General features: G+C 39.3%; 1 protein-coding gene across 2 annotated transcripts in view; it reads right to left on the bottom strand.

Moving 5' to 3' along the window:
• chrm3a (cholinergic receptor, muscarinic 3a) overlaps positions 1-15,452 on the bottom strand; it is a 71,493-nt gene that overhangs the window by 31,681 nt on the left and 24,360 nt on the right. For both annotated transcript variants that reach the window (XM_031872909.1, XM_031872919.1), the window contains exon 2: positions 14,878-14,992. The gene's annotated coding sequence lies outside the window, so the exon portion shown is untranslated. The remainder of the gene's footprint in view (positions 1-14,877; positions 14,993-15,452) is intronic.

Raw genomic sequence — 15,452 nt, 5'->3', positions numbered from 1 at the left:
TTGTCTCTCTCCACTGGAATTTAGCTGCAAATTCATTAGCTTTGTTCAGCCGGCACCCTGAGGCATTGACTTTTGCATTATGTTGTCCTAGTGAATCCATTAACACCGTGTCACAGAGGCGTTTCTGTCACTGGCTACACACAGAGGTGGCTATGAGATTTCGCATCAGATCGAATCTCATCGTCTCTGCTTTCGTCTTCGTCAGCGGCAGGTGCAGCAGCAGAATCAGCTAGACACTGTTCATTGCTGCTGGTCTCGCTGAAAAAGAGATTTTCAATCTTATTGGATCCACTTGTGTGGCAATTCACACTGCAGCGAAAGCAAAGTGAGTGCACACCCACACCAATACAACCTGGAAACTGGGCTAGACAGGAAATCAAGGCAGAAATCCATTAGCCGTTACTGGTGCGGGTTGTTTCATTGCTACTAAGTTGGATTGATAGTGCGAATGAATGTGTTTTGCTGTTTGTGTGCTTTATAAAGCCGAACAGGCAAATTCTTCTTGCTCCTGAGCAGTAACAACTTATTTTCTACGAGAGCAAGGGCAGACGTTTCACTTTCATTTATACCTGAAAGGGAGCAACGCACTTCTTATCACTACAGATAAAGTGCCATGAGGTCAGCAAATTAAGTTTAAGGAAATGAAGGCACACTCTGACCTTCTGTTCGCACACATATCTCATCAAGATCAACGAGGCAGTCATTTCCTCAAGAGTTGAGAAACCAGGGAAACTCAGCAGACGAGCGGATGCATAGCAAGTATTTTAGCTGTGAAAAGTGAGTCATCGGCCATCTCAACTGCCATCAGATTTTCATGCTTCCTAGGTGCTATATCCACATTCAAGGGTTCTAAATTCTCCACAACTTCTATTAGAAAGGTTTCAGCTACTTATACAAAAAAAGAATGCAATTTTAGTGTATTCATTATTATTTGTAGCCAGCCATTATGGTATCTACTAATAATAATTAGTACAGAAGTATTATCAGCAAGATGTACTTTAAGTATCAAAAGTGAAAGCTCTCATCGTGCAACAGAATGACCCCCTACTAATTGATAAACATTTGCTTTCATCTATAACATTGCACCGTAATCTATAAACTGGTATCGGATGTAAAATAAGATGAATGTAGCAAAGTAAAAGGTACAATATTTTCCCCCTGAAATGCGGTGAAGTAGAAGTAAAAGTAGCATAAAATTCTGAGTGAATGTAATAAAAGAGGTGAGTCAATGTTCTTGGCTATGATCTACCGCTGTTAAGATGATACTGTAAAATGAAAGGGTGAAGTAAAACAAGAAGACAGTATTATGTGATATCTTTTTCTTTACATTTTTTAAGCTGCAGTATGCAATCAGAGTCTCTCAGTGTGCACAGATCGACCTATCATCAAGGCACGGAGGTGAAGAAAATCCACTTTCGCTTCATTCAAGGTAAATCTTTTATGCTCCATGCCATCACTTTGAAAAGTTTGCAGCTTTATAGGTGAACTCCATGCTACTCAAAACTTTCTCAACCTCTCTCCTTTATCACTCTCAGTACATGAATTGAGAGCTTTTACTCTTCTCTCAAAAGCCTTCGTCTCTGCCCCATACTGGAGGATTCTGTGTCCCTCAGTATTGGATGCTGACCAATAACACAGTCCCTCACCCTATAATGCTGATGGAGGACTTTCTGTGCCATCTGCCAGCTAAGTGAATTTGCTAGTGTGGATGCAAGTTCATCTGTCAGGTTATTTCTAGCAAACATGTGGCCTTGCTGTGTAAAGGCAGGAAGGAGAAAAAATACAGAGGAGGAACAGTAACAGGCAGGAAAACGTATCATGACAGAGTGAGCGAGACCCGGTGGAGGAGAAATATCATGAGATGTCAGAGACTGGTTCAAGCCTTGCTGCTGAAATCCTCTGGGCTGAGAAATAATCCACACTACTATTTAAATTGCGGCTTTCAAATCAAATCATGTAAGTAATCTTCTTAATGAGCGCAATCTCATTGGAATCTTTTTTTTTTTATTTATCCAATTCCAACAGTACTTTGAACTGATCATGAATATTCAGACCGCAGCCAGCCAGGACTGACCTCAGTCTCACTGGGTGAAGTGAAATGTTGAAAAGCACACGTGTTTGACCGGGCATAAAAATCCACTTTAACACAACGTTAGCTTTTGCAAATAAACCAGGCAGCACAGGCCCGCAAATCAAATGTTGAGTGGACTCTTGAAGTAGGGTCTGTTAAGGTTAATATGTTGGTGCAGCTCCACTGGTTATGTCCCCAGAGAAACATTTAAACAAAATGCATTAAGCGAAAAAAAAAATGTGTGACTTACAACCCCAGGGAAGAACAGTCCTCTCGAGGGCTTTTTTTTCCTGCCAAAAGGAAATAGGCTGAATCGATGGAGTGTCATTTACTGCAGGACAGGGTGATATTCTCGGCTTCAATAACTCACAGAGGAAATAGCTGTGAGCATTATTGCACCGCACAAATGGCATGTTAGCTTAGCTGATGGACAAGGAGCAGCCAGGCTTGAATGTTCCCGAGAAATGAACAAGAATTCATACATTAGAAGTGATGCATTATTATTAAGTCACATATTCTGATTATGATTAAAACTCTGGGAAATACTTTCCAGCCCATATCCATCCTTCTGTCATTTTCATAGGTGAGTCAAGAAAAAAGACAGAATGATGAGATAAGCTGACAGCAGAATAGCATCGGAAGTGACAGTATTAAATCAAAATATCATGCAACATAAATGACGTGATTTAAGTTTCCCACTAGGGGTGGATGATCACAATGTATGTGATTTTATTTTGCAATATATTGTGATGAGCAAAGTTTCAATAACATCTGTTGATTAGGGCTGCAAAATAACGATTAGAGTTAAAACGATTAGACAATTAATTTAAAAGTAAATCAACAGAAAATTAATCTGCAACTATAATGCTAATTAATTACTTATCAAAGTCATTTTTCCAGCAGAAAACAAGCAAACATTCTCTAGTTTCAGCTTCTCTATTGTCAGGATTTTCTGACGTTTGAAACAAGTGATTTTGAATGCATCACATTGGGCCAGAATTCAGATTATGAAGATTGTGATTTTCCCAGAGACGAATTGAGTAAATGATGGCAGATGACGATAATGAAAGTTACCGTAGCTGCAGCCCAACTAAAATGTATTTTCATCATTTATTCATCTGCCTACTATTGTCTTCTTGATTAATCAATTATCTGCTTGGTCTATGAAAAAAGCCTATTTCAATTTCCAAAAACACAAAAGGCTGTCTTTAAATAGTTTGTTTTGGAAACCCGAAAGAAATACACTTTACTGTCACATAAGACAAAGTCAAATGCTTGGTGAATAAAATTAGCAGACACGAATGGTACAACATTGCATTAGTGGAAAACGAAAATGTAGATCCAACATTGCCATAACAAAGCTGCTCATTGATTTGCCACATTGCCCACAATAACCAACTACACTTACAGATATTAAAGAGGAAAATGTAACTGTATCAATCTCTGATGACAAAATTACATCTCATCACCCAACCCCAGTTTCCATCAAAACAATGCATCAAATAGTTATTCAAAATATGTCACCGTCAGAATCAGCACACCAGATTCTTTCTACATCTAGATTTTACAAATTATAATATAAATGCCTAGATGCCAAACACAGGGGAGGATAAATATGTTGCACGCTGCAGAACCCAGCACCTCCATCTCCAATAAGTCAATTTAATTTTCCTCAGTGCACTCGCAAATTACTCGGATTCCAATTACTTATCATAAGTTCTCCTCTCGATTTACTGCAAAGTGAAAATTTAACTTGTGTTATAGTTTGTTTATTTTTTTGCTGCAGGCTATGGTGCAAAATAGAGAATTTCTCCCTCCGAGCGTCTTATCGATGTTTGGAGACAGAGGGAGAATACTCAGCATGTGCGATCGCTCATGCACCCACACACATAGCGGGTATCTCATAAAGCAAGGCAGCTTAAGAGCCTTGCTGCTCAGGCATAACACTTTCCATGCATACAGTTTGGAGAGGGAGGTAATGAGTCGAATTACTTTGCTAAATGGAGGGGCCTGGTGCTCTGGAGTATAGCACTGTGCAGAGGTGACCTTAGGGGGCCCTGCACTTTATTCAGTTCTCTTTCTCTCTGCTGATGGGCAGGATTCAGCCGGGATGTTATCAGCCAGGTTAAACGGGGTCTATCACTGACTGGTGGATTAAAGGCAACAGACTGAGGAGGAAGGTATTAGTCCAAAATGTCACATAAATATGCAATCTATTCAAATTACAAAGGACTATCAATAAAATACACCAAAAGGGGGGGGATACACCTTTATCCACCAACACCGGTACTGATATTGGATAATGGCCCGATACTGACTCAAAAAGCTGGATCAGGTATCGGTGACAATAGGCCGATATGGTATCGATAAGCATTATTTTAACAAATAAAAATTCAGTACATTTATATGTAAGTATTCATTTGTTTTACAAAGTTAGAAAAGCATTGTTTGAGTCAAGCCTATATAAATACATACAGAGAGAGAGACAGAGAGAGAGAAAGAGAGAGAGAGAGAGAAGTTACACCAAATACGTAACTTTTTCGAAAGTTACATTATAATTACCCAGAAATATTAAAACATTATTTCCATTGATGAGCTGATTGCAGAGACACAAGACAGACAGGGATAAAAGCCAGACTGGGGAATAGATAATTGAGAGCATTAACTTCATTGGGCCTAAGCTGATGTAACGAGGGGAGTAATGCAATCATTGGCTTTCTGTAAAGTAGAATGTGGGTCTGTGGGTCTGATTTAAACAGCTACATTAGTGCTTTAAACACAGCTGGACAAGATGGATGGAATCTTCAAACGGGCAAGTTAATTGCCGTGAGCCATAAAGACAGATGATTCATCAACATAGATGTAGATAACATGACACAGTGGGCAGCAGACTCATTTATCAGATACCAAAATCAATCACCCCGAGTCTCGAGCATGTTTCAAAAATTCAGAGTAAATTGTGTGTGTGAGAGGTGGAGAGACTGTAGAACTTAATCATGTCCTCCTGAAATCTAAATAATGACTAATGGCAAATTACTTAAAACATTAAGCTTTAAAGAACGTATAAGAGAAAAACTCCACGGGTGATTATGTTAAGAGGAGGACATTTCCTCTCTCGGCTGCTTCAAAGTGAAGCCTACGCAGGTGGACTGATATTCCTGTTAGGAGCCACACAAAGCAGAGAGGGATGGAGGGTTAGAGTGGGGCCAGTCGCACCATGCGTGTGTGTGTGTGTGTGTTTATCCGTTCCTCTCTGTGTGTGTCTGCATTTTTTTATCAGGGTCTGATCCAAGTGCCTCCAGATGCTGGTGCCATTTGCTCCCCTGCCAATCAAAGGCCACAGCAGAATGCCAGTCCCTGAGAGCCCTGGTTTACAGGCGGCTTACCTGTATCTCAGTATTACCGGATACACACTGTGCTCTACCCCTGTAGCAGTTAAGTCACTCAAGTCAGAGCACCATTTATCAGTTGTGAGCAAAAGGCACAGAATATTCTAGTTTAAATACATTGTTTATGAATATGTATAATCACATTAGTATGTAATCAACTGCCAGGAGTAAAAAACTGAAAGTTTTAATCCTTTAGTTTTCAGTTGTGGTTGATTTGGCGAAACGTTGAATTTGAAATGACACGTTTATCAATCACTGGGCAGAGAACACACTAGAGCAGCTATTCTTTCAGCCATGATGAAAATGTGATGTTGTCTTTAGCCAGAGGATTTACAGAAGACCGTTTTGGTTTTCAACATGCATGGGACCGAATGATCTGCTCTTACAGATTCCATTATTACTTGACCTCTGGATCATTACAATCTGGCTGTTCAATATGAGGATTTACTATTCGTTCCTTTTTTTCCATTTGGACTATCTGGCAATCAGAAATCCCATTTGCATGAGTTTCAGTGATGACTTTGACCCTATTAACGTGCAGCCCGCCACATGAACGGAAAATATATTTAATAAACTTCATATCTATACAATCAATCTGTTTATGATTACATTGTTTTTATACTAGAGCTCAAAGTTCTTCATAGTTCTAGCCTCTTAAAAAAACGTGAGGAACTTCAAGTCAACTGAGGGCTCACCTACAGATGATTGAGCAACACATTGAGCCTTACAAACTACTTTATCGTGAGATATCTAATGAGAGTAATGACGATCACAATAACGAATGAATGAAGGATTACAACTTCAAACTGATTATTCCAAATAAAACAAAACATGTGAGAATGAAACCTTCAAGCTTTTTCCAGAGGGAATATGTTCTCCATACAATATGTGCATTAAGAACAAGACACAGCATTGTACATTTATCATCGTGGAGGTCAAACAAGCTTCTGAATATATAATGTCTTTTTTATTAAAAGGACTGGGATGCTATTAAATGAAGTGTCTACAGGTTAGGCACCTCTCACACAGTAGGTTAATGGAAATACCATCAACAGAACATTTCAGCAGCTGTAGGGCCAGTGTCATCCGTAGTTTTTGACACAAATGATCCACCTGTTACAACAACAAAGATGAGGTGACATCTTTGGCATTTACATTCATTATTGCCAAGTGGATGTCTCAGAAAAGGCCACATAAGACAAATACAGGTAGACCTACTGTACACTCGTATTTTTCACTCTGGTTATTATAAATTATATCACGTCTGCAGACCTGCACCTTGACAGATAGACCTTATCAACTTTCATCCATCTTGAGGAAATATATTTTTCTCTGTTATATTTCAAAGCATTGACTCAAAACCAGCAATAAATAAAAAAGAGAAAGTCAAGGAAATGCAACAGCGCAATAAACGGCCTTAATGTGCGCCATGGAGAAATGCATCCGTCCCAATCGCATTGCTGATTCTGGCACAGATTAGCATAGCCTGTAAAGAATTGCTGATATCACTAAAACAGGCTATACTAATTAAAGCCAGAATCATCAATTCAGATCTTCGGAGACCTTGACCCCTAAAAATGGAAGAGAGGTTTGGTTCCAAGCGAAGCTGAAGCTGGAAACGAATCAAACGTTAGCATCAGAAAGTGAGTAGATGAATGGCAGATACAAGAAAACGACATGATAAACTGGATACTTTCACTGAATGGAAATGTAAAGAACAACAAAACTTTTAATTGTGAGTTAAACTTGCCAAGATAGGCTCATTACATACCACACAACCAATCTGTTTCCGTCTTATTACGGGGAAAAGGAAATGTTTTCACATCACTCGAGCTGCGTGTGTGAGTGTTGAACACATGGTGCATCTCAGCAGCACAGGAGCAGAGAAGGGGTCCACAGGACAGATGTCCTCTTGTTCTATAAGCAGTCTTTATCACACAGAAGCCGTATCTGTGAATTATACCGCACACAATGCATCACACCAGGACAAGCATGCGAATGACACCTGGCCTTTAATGGATGGCCTGGTGAAAGAATGAAAGGAGCATAGGAAGGAAAAGGAGAGGACTGGGAGAGGGAACAACCAAGGAGGGAGTTGGGAAGGTATAATATGACAGAAAACAAATTACCAGTTTCGAGATAAGGAAAATATACTGTACTTTCTGTTTCAGCTTAGGAACAGGTGGAGCAAAGATATTGCAGAATTTCCCACACAGAGTGACAAAGAAAGATGAGTCAAAAGCTTCACCAACGAAAATGTTTCACTGGCTTTGACTCTCAGACTTATATGTCACAAAAGATGACGTTCCCTGTCTTTGGTTTGGTTTGCTCTTTGAAACCTTTGTGAATAAAACACCAGAGGGTATGTCTGATTGTCAGAATTGTCCAACGAAAAATTAGCACTCAAGACGCTCTGCTCAGGAGTCTCAATCTTTCACAGACTTTCTGTGGCTCAGCGTATGTGGAAGCTGTAATAATTTATCAAGGTAATGAAACAGACCTAAGAAACAGTGTTCGGCGGAAACAATTCTACTGATTCATCAGCAAGCCATTATGACACAAGCTTCTATCATGATTTCTATCATTGACTTTGAAAAGGAAAAATTCCTAAGGGGTTGTGTAAACCAAATAACTAAACTGGTATGACTGAGGGCCAAAAGACAAAAGGAAGAATGTGTGTATGCTCCTCTTCAAAGTTACTGATGAATCATTTAATGCATTTGAGAGATGCTGGGAAAAACAATCATACATGGAAAGATAAGAAACATGCCTGAAATGGACATATACAGATCTTGATATGATGATGGCGCTCAAGGGGGGCATGAATGCTTGAAACAAAAGTTCTAGCAATAGCAATCTCATAGATGCCGAGTCATTTCACTGAAAACCGAAAATGTGAACATCATAGTACTGCAAGAAGAAAAGTCAAGGGAACATCAAAGTCATTAGGATTCATCCATTAGAGACTGTGAATGACTGAACAAAATGTAAAGGCAGTCAACAACAGCTGTTGAGATATTTCAGTGTGGACCAAAGTGGTGGGACCAGCCAACCGGCCAGCACTGGCATCCCTAAGGCCATGCCACTTCTATTTAACTTCTAGTGTTGCACACTTTAAATCCCCGCCTCTCCCCCATGTTATCGATCCAGCAGTGAAACACCAGCATTGTTATTCTTGATCAAACAGATGCTGAGCAATTGGCAAGTTAAACTCAAGACCTGGCAACAAATTGATTTAGAAAAGAAACAGAATCAAAGCCATTTTTTCCCTCCCTCAAACAATAAAGCTGCTGCTTGGCATTATGTAATACCAGTTAGTGCTGCCTTGTTCCAGTCAATAACGTTCAGTGCTAAAACAACACTTTTAGTGTGATGGAGTCATTCCGAGCTAATAAAATCGAATTAAGTGTTCTGACTATTTGCCTTTAAATGGATTGCTTTAAAACCTTTTTTTCTGGGTGTATTTTAGTGCTGTCCCCTGACAAGTATTTACTTAACAGAATCTGCGAGGTCCAGTAAGACTATTCAGCTAATTAAATGGGTATTTCGCCAAAAGTTACTTCATATTGTTATGTACAGAAACTAAATAATATAGGTAGTTTTTACCAAAAGTCTGGTATTTTTGGTTTCCAAGTTGTGTTGCCAGGAAAAAAATATTTCATATTGCTAAATCCATGATAGCCAACAAAAGGCAAGGTGTAGCAATTTAACTTCCTGGAGGGTCTTGTGAGAGGGGACAGCGTAAAGAATGCATTACATATTGCAAACATGGACAGAGGCTAGACTACAGCTCTGTTTCCACCTACGCATTCCAAAGCCGCAGAATAACATGTCTATGGGTTGACTTAAGAGCTGCACGAATCGAAAACCCCAAATAAAAACAGCAGCAAGGAGTACAGAGCTTATGGTCAACAAGGTAATAAAGAAATTAAAAAGAAGTTCCTAAAAGGCATAGTAAGTGCCCAGACAATAGGTAAACCAAAGGTGAAGATTAGTGCTGAGCATAGGGCTAGCTTTTTCCAGCAGGAAAACTCATCACAGAAAAGAAAGATTGCTGTGGAGCAAACATATTGACAAAAAGAGGCAGCAATTTGAGCAAAAACTGCCTCTGGAGAAAGCAGCCATGGATGAGCTGTCGAAGTGCAGGAAAGGGACTTGGCTTAAGGGTTGTGCAATATAGAAGGAAACCAAATTAGACTCATTACTTGCAACATAATACGTGCCTACGTGCCATCGTCCCCCCACCATCAAACCTCAATGGGTGGGTGAGTGGGTGAGGGTGACAAAAGACTAGATAATACTGGAGATAATAGGAATGCAAATGACAATCAACAATAATAACCAAATATTTAAAACACCAGTTTCAACTAAACAGTGCAATAGCCACTCACAACTAAGGTTTTGCTTGTATACGTTGTTTAACAGTACAAATTACTCTATCTACAGTATCAATTTCTCTTGCATACTTTAGCGAGAATGACACAGCATGCATTCTTGACATGATAGCACCTCAAGGCTCTAACTCCAGAATAAAAAGCCATCAGAGACAATATCACAGCTGTGGTTCAGTGTTGCAGCTGCGGTACTTTCACTTTCCTTAACACCCATGACTTCTTCAATCTGTCCCCAGAGGCTTCAACTCGTAGCCACAGGGACGCTCCATCACAGCACCCGGGTGTTTGTGAAGTTCATCACTGTCCCCGACAGCAACTGATACATATGACACATACATACATACAGCTCTACACTGTAAAGAATGGAAAGACGGCCTTCTGGCAATAAATTATACACCTATTTTCTTTAGGTATGCTGTAGTTAAAGTTTTTACATTACATCAAACAAATTGAGGATTAGACAGAGTAAATGCTGCAAAGCGTGGTGGGACAATATGATGTGGGCCTTAAGTAACAAAAGGTTGAGAACCCCTGATCTATTTTACTAATTGAGTACCGATAATTCGATCAATAAATCAAGTCATCGATTAAAATAATAATACAATTCTAAGTTGAATCCTTAAAAGTGATCCAAATGAAAAACCCAGCCCAGAGTTGCCGACTCTTTTCCAATGAAAGTAGCGAGCAGAATTAGCTCCAAGAGTTTCTAAATCTAGCAGGAAGGTCGCCAAATTGGCAACACTGACAGCCGGCCTCTTCAGCCATAATTAATGTACATTCTTCACCAGCCTCCATCTCAATCATATTGATTCATGTTAAATGCTTGTGTTACCACAGGGCATCCAAGTCACATCCTTTATTCATTGTAACCAATTGTGCAGCTGTCAAAATATTCCATTGTGCTCTGTTGAAACACTTACTATTGAAAAAATACAGCTTGATTAATGAACAAGAGAACGACAGAGTTACACCAAAAATGTAGAGCAGCCAACTGTTCCAATGAAGACATATAGACACACTGACAGCAAAGACAGTAGAGGTTAAACAAAGACTCAACGTGCATCTGTTTTAGCAACGTTTTTTCAAAAGCACCATGCTTCTCAAGTGCTGCAATTGGTTAAAAACTGTATTTGAACTTCAGTGCTGGGACAGAGAAGCTGTCCAAACCTTCCTGTCCCAACAGATCCAAACAAAGGCTCACGTGGGGCTTCATGATGTGTTGATTAAGTAAAAAATATGTGGGGGCAATCATGTTGAAATAAAGTCTAGCATAAGCTGTTTTAGTATTTTTAGCATACACCTTATTTAGTATTCAATGTGCTGCTGTGTTATGTTAATGAAAAGATCAACTATACTACATATTTAATGACTTGGATCGGGATTTGGGCCAAATAAAAAACATGATTAGTGCATTCCTAGAAGACACACATCATTGCCAACTGTTTACAAACTTTAAGCTGGAACTGAAGAAGCTATCAATGTAGACCGAGATACTAATTTGGCAAAGCTAAAGACTTTTTGGGGAGACTGAGAACAAAAATTGCTGTGTTTTAAAAAATGATTAATTCTGCTTTAGTTTCATCAAAAAATGAAGTGAATTGTGAAGACTTCAGCAGAGTAAAGTTATGGTGCGTGTGTGTGTGTGTGTGTGTTTGTGCCTCTATGTGTGTATTAATGGACTTGTTATATCAGAGATTTCCTAAATTAGTCAAGGATTATTCTGTAATTGCAAGTATGAGCCCCTGAGAGCTGCAGCTGAATACTGAATAGGTTTGTTAAATGTTTGAAGTATCATAATGCAGAACCTCAAACACTCCATCAGTTAAATTTTGGCACAAATGGTTATGATATCCGCTCTAAAAAGTGGAGTAAATGCAAAAATTCTGTATGTAGTCTTGATTATTTTGCATCTTTTTCAACATCTGAGACAATACTACAGAAATAAGCAAAAACTAAAGCGTTCATTAACTCTTGCATAATTTGAGGGTTTCTCTTAAATCGCTGTTGCAGAATTGCAGCATGAGATCTCTACAAGTTATTTTTTAATTTCTGAGATACGTGCACTAGAGTTGTAAGGCATGCAGGAAGTAAGAGTAGCTTCTATAGATCTGCTGTGCAGTGTGATTTAAGAGTAACTTCTGCAAAAAAATAAGTTTTTAATGATGAGAAAATGCCATTTAATTATTGCAATTTCTTACTGTAAATAGGAAATATGACTGAAGAACATGTCCTAAAGTTTTTGGAATATCAATATACTTGTGGGTTTCAGATAAACACAGTTCCTCAAAGCATTACAAACCTTGAATCAATGATTACAATCTGCCACTAAACATCGTGAAAGTCCAATAAAATCGAACAATGTAACCAATAGCTGAAACAGATGAGATAGAAGACGCGTCGGACAAACACATTACTTCAGATAGGTAATCATATTCCAAAAAATGAGGTGACAGAAATCTTTTATCTCCTCCTACACTCATGCATAAATGTGCTCGACCATATCTCTTGTATAACCTTGTCTGCGCCTCCAGTTTCTGAGAACTCAAATTAAATGCACGTTGACTGAATTCCATCCGATGCTCGAATGCTTTTAACCAGTCCTGCTGTACACACGGTGACAAACTGAAAACCCACTGAACTCGTTATTGAGTAACTTCATTTACAATGTACACATGCACCATTTTTTTCCCATGACAAATGAGCCTTGCCTTTGGCCAGTTAGTACAAGTTATTATTTTTTGCTTGATTTTAATGTTTTTTTGTGTGTTAGTTTCACATACAGAGATTGATTTGATTATAGCCTGAGGTTCTCCACGAATATGAATGCAAGTCTATTATCGATCATTGCTTCAGTGCAAACTTGATTTATATAGAGAGGCTCTCTCGCTTTAGGCTATTTCACTTAATTGTATCTTTTTAGATCAGCTGTTGGAATTTTTTTTTTTTATCACAGAGCAAGCTTTGCAGCATCATGCACTGTATAGGTATCACTCAAAACCAGCCATATGTCTCTTACTATAACGATTACCATTTGTTTTCATTCATTTGTTTTTCATTCATACAGTGAATGCAAAAGCTTTCCATGTGTGGTCATGACCACTGAAGCCTTGGATTAATAGATAAAGCATAACCTGTATGATGAAAATATGAAATATTCATATTTTTTGTCACTATGTTCTCACCCTAGTTGAAATCCTTTGGCATATGAGCGAACAGATTACAGTAGCCTGGTTGCCTGTATGTCTGCTGCCAGGTCACAAGTGGCAATTCAGGCCGTACAATCAAAATCCCAGCCTCTCCAAGTCAACACACATATCCATTTCCGTTGTTGAGGAGCTGCCTGCCTGCCTCTTGAAGCACCAATACATTGTCTCTAACAACATTTCTAAGGTTCTTATCAAACCACTTGTTTTTATCAAACCACACATATGCCGTGTTCAGGCAGCACAGCTAACGTTATCACAAGCTCTGTATTTCTCTGCCCCCCCCCCCTCCCAATCCCAATCACATTGCCCATTATTACACATCATAATATTATCAGTATAAGTACTGGTAGGATTGGCGTTTGGGTATTGTGGTTCTCATTATTATTATGTTAATTTTTTTCAGTCTTGTGTGCGCAGACTTTTAGTTTCTACAGATAATAAGTTACAGATGGGTTCCCCCCATCTCGAAGGACTGCTTCCCTATGTGCCTTTGCCTATGCTAATATCACACTGGCAGAAATGTGCATCCAAATTAAGGTCAACCATGATTCACCAATGTTTTCACATGGGCACTTTAGTTTAGTGATCTGCACTGGCTTCATGGATGAGACACAGGGTTTTTATTTTTTTTCAGATTCAACAAATAAGATTTAAGAAGTGTGATTCTATATTTATCTTATTTTCAACACAAAGCAGATGAAAACACCTTACAAACAATGAATGGATTGAGTACTGCATGTGTAGCCAAAGCCTCCTATGTTGCCTAAAAAGTATTGACAACAATTCACTGAGCAACATTGTTGCACTGGTTGATATGTTCCCTTATTAGGATTAAAACGCATTGTAGTCTATTTTGAGTCAATCCCACATAAAAACTGCAGGTCATCAAATGGTCACTTGAGGCTGGCTCCAAAAGCGAGTCAACCCCCAAAGACCCCCAAATTTAATTTTTACAGCATGTTTACAACCTGGTACAAAAAACCAACTTGTTTTGGATCTTTAGCTAATTTCCCTGATCATGACATCGTTAAAGGAGGTGAATCTTCATACATCTCAGCTGTTTGAATTATATTAGGGCTTGAAGTTACTCATGATTGAGGGCGTGGCCGCTTTGAGTGACAAGTAGATGCCGCACTAGGTCGCTCACATTAGGCTGTGTCGTCACTGCCAAAAATGGCGACGGCCAGAGCTACCCACTTTGAGCTTCACAATGGCTCTTCAAAAACCTATGGGATGCGTCACGGAGAATCCGTCCATATTGTACACAGTCTATGTTTGTCACACAGAACCATCTGAGAAGCAGACATTGGAAACTGTTTGGAAAAGGTCAGTCACACTTTCAAAACATACTGAGTGGTAATTGGATGAACCATCTGTTAAACAAACTTTTACTGAAGTCGGGAGAAGAGCAAAACAAAATGTTTCCATTGAGAAAAGCCTTCAGTGGCGTTCTCTGACATACGTAACTAATACTATTGCAGCATCTAGGCTAACCTCTTTAGAAGCCTCCATTGTTGTTTAGAATGAACATTCGCCTCTCCTTGTAGTCTCGTCCCCACCTAAGCTACGCCCGTTGCTCCTCACATTACACTGATTAGTCCGTGCTCTGGCGCAACGGACACAAACGCATAACTTGACATGCCAGTGTGACATTGCAAGAATCCAGCTGCCATGCAAGGCAACTGTTGCAGAGGACATATAAAATGTCTAACGTGCACATTAACAAATGATTTGGAGCTGCAAATCTTGCCAAATGTTGACGACGGAGGATATGGTGTCATTTGTGAAAACAATGGATTCTGTGACTCTTAACTCACCAAATGTTTTGGGGAGGTGAAGCGTCTGGAGGTCACCTTTCAGCGGAGGGCCTTCTGGTTACGATGCTGTCGACTGGGGGTGCATGATTATCCTCCTCTGGTCGGATCATGGCGTCTGGGTGGCAGACAGGGATCAAGGGGGCAGAGGGAGGAAAAGAGGAAAGGAAAGAATGAGTTGTGTCGGGACGATGTGTCCAAATTAGGAAGTGGAACACCTAAAGCTAACCTTTTTTTTTTTTTTTTGCATTGGAAATGGAGGGCATATTTGAACAGGTAGGAAAGACCATCAATCTTTCTCTCCAGAAAATATAAATTTTGCCTCTCAAATTACAGCCAAAGGTCTTCAGTCATCAACTAATTTGTATATCTTTTCATGTGCCAAATAGCATGTTGCTGTGAGTAATCTACCTTTCCATCTGCAGCAGTGTTAGAATCTTGAATCATGCAATATGTTTTAATCAAGGATCTACTTGAGAAGTGTAGCTACCATTCCCCGCTGGATAATAACTGTCAAAGGGAAGAATGGCATGTCTTCATGTCTAGGGAAGTGTTCATGCCTTATATAGTCTTGGTCT

This window comes from Anarrhichthys ocellatus, unplaced genomic scaffold (assembly GCF_004355925.1).
Source record: "Anarrhichthys ocellatus isolate YVR2014 unplaced genomic scaffold, GSC_Weel_1.0 scaffold3, whole genome shotgun sequence".
In the NCBI taxonomy this organism is placed as follows: Eukaryota; Metazoa; Chordata; class Actinopteri; order Perciformes; family Anarhichadidae; genus Anarrhichthys; species Anarrhichthys ocellatus.
Note: the sequence above shows the minus strand (reverse complement) of the source record. Positions and strands in the feature narration are given on the sequence as shown.